Here is a 6,757-nt window from a genome sequence, read left to right as displayed (position 1 = left end):
TCGGCCGGTACCAATGTGATCGCCGATATATCATACATCCCTATTAAATAATGCTGACTTTTGTTTTGCTAGGAAATATCTGCAGCATCCAATCAGCTAAACAAAAATACACTGTTGCATAACTGTAGCATAACTTTCAAAATGTACAGTTTTAACAGACTAACTGAATATTAAAACGTAACCCTTAATGTTTGTATGTATCACATAGTTTTATTGATACATACATAAATGGAGGAATCATAAGTTTCAGAGTTGGTTGTATTAACTAATGTAGTTGAAAATGAATTGGAAGTGTATGGCCATGCTAACCTAGCTAACTGACAACTGGCATAACAGTTTACATTCTGATGTATGTGGTGTTATTTTCTGTAAAAATGCATATTAATAATCTTTATTAAACAGCCAAGAGCTAAGTTAGACATGCCAGCCATATTCTGTTTTTCTTCCCTTACACCTCACTTTGAACTGGTGACATATTAGCAAGCTAACATTAGATTTATCTGTGAATTCCATTAGCCACATAACACTTCCTTCAACAGGCAGCTCATGTGTCTAAATACGTAACAGAGACTAATCTCTCAATGAGAACTACTTTGTGCGTTTGTTACTCATTATAATTTATTGCGTACATTTCCACATAGTGCTACTGACCAACTTGCCTGAACCCCTGAAGGAGTGGCATGTACAAGTATTGTGGCATCATATGTAACAAATTTAAAGAACCAAAATCCTGCTAGCTTGCAAGTGGAGCTTTCTGTATCATTTTTCTTCTTTGTAATTAGTTTCCGGTTCAAATCTGTATGGCTGAGTTGCTCTATTAGTACAAGTTGCAGTTTGTGTAACATAGAGTAGCTTTACAGTGATGGAGCAGAGTTGCAGAGGAGCTGGTGTGCTCAAGCTGCAGTGAAAACAGAGAGACAGGTGGAGAAAGAGGTGGGGATTTAATAGAGCTGCACATTTAAGAGGAAGCAACAGTGTAGTTGTAAGCCATTTTAAGGTAGGAAGACATTTTCATGAAAAAAACAACAACTTTGAAACACAGAAATGAGCTTTACAACTATCGGAGAAGGACTTTGAGTGTTTCATGACAGTATGAAAGTGGACCTCTTTGTACTTGAAAAATATCAACAATTGGTTTCAGGTTCATTATTGTTGAAACCCAGTTATGTGGCCTCGCTGTATTTCTGTCAGCTGTACAGTGTTGAGGTCATTAAGATGTGTGGTGGGGGAGGTACAGCAGGGTCAGGGCTGTCAAAGAAAGACATGAGAGAGGCTCAGCACTGACAGAGTTCAGGATGGACTCTGAATGACTCACTACAGCAGAGTGCACACCCTCAACACTCTGGGCTCATTTTCATTGTTGGAATGACCTGATGTCCTTTACCACAGACTCAAGACTGCTGTGACTACAGTTTAACTTTCTAGCTAACTATATTACGTCCTAGCCATATCCTCCTTTAAATCACACTGATCAAAAGAATCCACTAAAAGAAACATTTTACATTTAATCTGCACATGAAACAGGAGACAAACACTGCAATGCAGCTACGCCTGAGCCAAGTACAGCACGCTTCAGCTGAGTGTATTGACATAACATACAGTCCCTGCTGGGGTTATGTTATTCACGTAGTTGTGTAACCGCATATTTGTTTGCGGGTGTGTGTCAGGGTCACAGGCCTACTGACCCAACTCTCCACGTCCTCATTTGTCAGATTAGTCAAATCCAACAGCTTATCCCGGACTTGCACACCCAGCTTACTTTGACCTTCGCCTCCCAGCACCATCCTGACCAATCACACATGTACACACACTCATGCAAAGTTCCTTTTAGACACCTAATACGGGGAACACACCTGCGTGACATATACACACCCACAAGCATCACAATCAAACAACAAATGGCGTGTGCCATGGAAACACAACAAAACCAAGCCCTTGAGAACAATTGAGTGAGGACTTAAGAAATCTAATCATTTGTGAGCATGGAGTCACTAATGAAGAGCACATAGAGTAATGAGTCGCTCCACCCTCAGAGTCTGCCTACAGTCATGGTGGTTGCATGATGGTGATGATTAAGCACAATTACACCTGAACTGCATGTTTCTTGTGATCAATAATATCTATTGTTTTTGATTGCACAAATGAAAAAGGTCAGGTAAACTGCCAGAGGTTTTAAAGACAAAACACACAGAGCTTATGTACTATACTGAGAATGAAATTAAAAGCAACATGTGCAATATAGGTTTTTATATTTTGTATTTTACTAGTGTAATAAGCATCAATTGTTTTCTTCCCTGTCAACTATACATCTATCTGAAATTAAATCAAAAGTACAAGTACAATGTGCAAGGAAATGTAAAGATGGTGTGGCAGAAATCATTTACATACTGTTGTCCAAGGACATTTTTAGGAAATATTCAGAATATATAAGCTATGTATAACTTTATTAGAGACTTAAAATGAAAAAAACTTCAAAACTTGAATGAGTTCCTCTGTTTATATTACAGATTTTTTCCTGTTTAATCTTGTTACCCCAAATTGCCATAGCAGAGCTGATACTAGTGTTTTTGCATACCATGCTGACATTTCATCCATCCATTAACAACAGCCTTTTTTCCTGTAGAGCATTGTGGGAGTTGGAGTTTTTCCCAGCTGACATTAGGGTACACCTTAAAGAGATCACCAGTAGTGTGACTCACCAGACATACAATGTGAGTATAAGGCCAGTTTTGGCCGTGCATTTCACACAGCTTTCTCCTTCCCCTTCACTGTCTTCATGTTACCATTTTAAAAATCCCATTCACTGTAGGAAACAACAACCGCTTCAATGCTAGCAACCTGAAACACACTAAAAATTCAGCAAAACAGTTCCTTTTGTCACTGTTTTGAGGGGACACTGTTGCTGCATCCTGGGATTAACAATGGCTAAGACAACTGTGATTGAAATACAAACTAGCGGTTGCTTTTTCCCCTTATGATAAAGTGCAGCCTGACCGTTCTACACAGCCCTGTGTCAGCGCTAGGCAATGGTCTAGTTGTGCAAGACTATGCTGCCAGTAAATTGCAGCAACTGTGTCTAATTCATTGAGTAATTGGGGTGTGATTGCTAAAAGCTGCTGCAGTTTGTACACTTCAGCACATGTGACCTGCACCACCCACCAGCCAGACACACCCACTGCATTTAATGTAACCATGAATATTGTTTTTATTTATGCTACCTGACGCATCTAAGCGTCGGCTGGATAAAAGGCTAATGATGAAGGCTAATGCTCTGGATGGTAACATGATTGTCTTCTACAGATTTACAATTTTGAATCACTAACTGATCTTTAAACCTTTAATCCTTTTTAGACTGTGGAACTCAAATGCCACAAATTATATTTTTTAAAAAGTAGGCTTAGTATTTGAATTGTGTCACAATCAGACTTGTGCAATATTTCTCTAATCTATTATACAGCAAACATGTACTCAAACGGTATCATCCATCGTAGTAAAGGTGGACCACAGTGTCTCTTTGTAAGAGAACATACCAAGTAACATATCCCCACTCGGTAAGAAAATGTCCATCCAATCTGAACAAATTTGTCTCAGCAGCACAGGATTTCATCATCTGAACAGAAATTCTGCAGCAGCCAGATACAGCAAGGCTGAGCGACAACAGCGGCACATGATCATCCTCCATCAAAGCTGATGGCTCAGATCAAGGGATGGAGGTTTGAGAGTGAGCATATACGTGTGCTTTGCATGTGTGTGTGTGTGTGTGTGTGTGTGTGTATGCAAACAGATGGAGGAGATCGTCTGCATGCGGTAAAGAGGGATCTCAGGGGACCAGAGTGAAGAGTGCACATCAGACAAGATCAGTGCATCCAAGACAGAACAAAAGCGAGGGAGCTGAGTGACCTGTACGTGGCACGTAGTAAAGCTCTTCATAGAAACCCTCGCTTAGTGCTTGTGAGTAACACCTGGCACATCAAAGCACCAAAGGGAGAAGCGTTTCAAAGGAGCAGGGCTGCTGGAGAGTGTTTTGTGTCTGGGCCTCCATGGAGATCTGGGGTTTCTGAGTTATTAAATGCCATTATATGCATATAAAATAACACCACTAAATAATTAGATGTCAAAATACACAGTAATCACATGGCAACTGAGTTGTTTGCAGTGTTTCAAGGCAGCACTGAACACAATAAATATGTAATCACACTGAAGGAGCAACATCTAGTATTCAATTATAAATGGGCTTAAGCCTACTTTAGATTAATTCCGGTCAGTGCTGTGTTTTGCTGCAGTTAAACAGCTCAAGAGTATGAGCGGCCTGCAAACCAGTGTTTATACTGTTTACGAGTCAATTACATGGAACCACAGTGAGGAGAGTGTGGTCGTGCTGCCAGCAGCAGCACTGGACATAGAAAAGTTAGAGAAGCAGGCTGGTGGAGGAAGGGTCATAATGTTCGAGTCCCAGCAGGGTGAGTAAGGGCTCAGGGGAAATAAACAGGTTTAAACAACATATATACCATGAATTTAATAGTGTACCTTTATAACTGTGAACCACACTGACGCCACGACTGGAATGACTGACCCTTATTATCTTAGCAGAAAAGTTTTTCTTTTGTACTCATCTGTGTCTTTGAGGGCAATATTAACTGTAACCTGTATGGGTTTTTTTTCCCCTATTCATAGTTTTTCCAAGTAAGGGTATCCCTACTTTTTTTTTTTCATTCAATTCTTAACAGAATACATTGATTTAAAAATGGTCTTTGCTACTTTGGCGCTGATGCAGCCTTCTCTCTCTATCTGCATTCACCACTTTAGGATGTTCTACCCACAGAAATATCTGATCTACCCACTAACACTGAGGGATAAATGGTAAAAGGTTCGTTTTTCATTTAGCATATGTAAAACATATGTAAAGCACATGGTTTTGTTGTGGAGTTTGTGTTTTTCAGAATGTTTTCACCATAGTTTGCATTTTCAGCAAGCCTTTAGAAAACTCACTGCCCCAATTTCATAATAATGGCTAATATTACAATTTTTAGTATCAAAAAAGCAATTTGCTGAAAAAGAAGTATATTTACTGTTTAAATGTATGTATGTTTGTGGTAGTGATAGACATTTTGTTTGTTTTGTTTTAGTTCGCTAACATGGAGTTCCAGTACCAAATGCTAGCTAGCCATGGTTATAATGCTAACCAACAGCTAACATTAGCTTGAGGAAGTAGCGTTAGCATATAAACAATTCTTGCTGTTTGCCTGCTGCACAGAGCAAAGAGGTTTCTATATTCTGAATAGAAAATAAGAAATGTTAACATGTAACAACTTATTGCTGTACTTTTATGAGCAGAAAATGTCACATTTGTTCTGTACTATTGTACAATATCATATAGGAAAAGCTTTAGTCCCAAAGACTGACAGTGTAAGATTTAAAGATCTTTCATAATTAAGTATCTAATGAAATTAAATCATATGTATTCATCAGCAGTCAGCCATGTCCCACACACCCATTAACACACAATTACATGAGCTTTAAACTTTAAAACATTCCTTAAAAATTTCTACCACCTTATAAAGGCTCCAACTTCATCGCTATATGCTAACAGCTAAAATGCAGTATGAGCTAGCATTACCTTACTTGTCATTGAACATGTTCCACACAACACATTTATATGCGTGATAGCACGAATAGCATGTGATATTTATTTCTTAATAAAAAATGAACTCTCCTTTGCTGTGGCCTCGTTTCAACCCGCCACAATGTTGTTGCTCAGAAACTTGACTTGACATGTTGACAGGGAAAGGTTAACTAATAGAATGACTGATGTCTTGGCTCCATTAACTGCCTCTCTTTGTCATGCTAGTGAGGCAGCCTCATAATAACATGGTGCTGCATCAGGGTGAATGAAATGGAATGCAGTCATTAATAACATGTGCTCCTACTGCAGCATGTCACAAAGATCCTCTACCTGGCATCACTCTGTGTGTGTGTTCTGTTTTCCTTTATAAGCTTCACATGACATTCATTTTTTTATTATTCCACCAACATTTCACTTGTTCCACCATTTGCCACTACCACTAACCCTGGGAGCGTCCTTTCTGTCTCTGCTGGAAGAACAATGCCCTCTTTTGGTTTTATGCTGTAAAGCCTATTTCCTGTGAAATCCAACTAGTGGCACTGCCTGCATGCAAGGTAATGTAAGGACTGCTGGAGGCAACCCGCTGCTTAGTTTGTTTACAGTCATTACATAGATGTCTCTGAATAGATGTGGTAGCTGTTTATTGCTGCACATTCCTACTGCACACTGAACTGGGAGCCAGTAAATGCAGCAGTTTTGAATTATGGCTGATGGGATTTGATAGTTGACTGAGTGAGAATGAGGATTTGATGGCATGGATCACTTTACTGAGTGATAAGATGCTGTCAGTAAAATAAATTAAATAAAACTGCTGCCTGTTCTGTTACTGTGCTGTTTGTTAACGATGAAGAGGGACGGGGAGGCTGAGCAGCACACATCATGATAGAAATCAGACGTTTCTGGTACCTGTCATTTCCTGCTGAGTCACTTGCACTCGCCTTCATTTGGCCCTTTGTTACTACAAACGGTCAAAATGGCTGAACTGCCAAGGTCCCTCTCTGTGTCTCTCGCTCACACACACACACACAAATCTGAAATCCAAAGAGCTTTTCTGCTTAAGAATATATTCCAGTCATCCTCTCCAACTCCCTCTATTTCTCTAGTAACCTACCGACATGAATGTATAGCTTTTCA

The sequence above is a fragment of the Stegastes partitus genome, unplaced genomic scaffold (assembly GCF_000690725.1).
Source record: "Stegastes partitus isolate 25-593 unplaced genomic scaffold, Stegastes_partitus-1.0.2 Scaffold485, whole genome shotgun sequence".
Taxonomy (NCBI): Eukaryota; Metazoa; Chordata; class Actinopteri; family Pomacentridae; genus Stegastes; species Stegastes partitus.
This window is presented reverse-complemented; position numbering follows the sequence as displayed.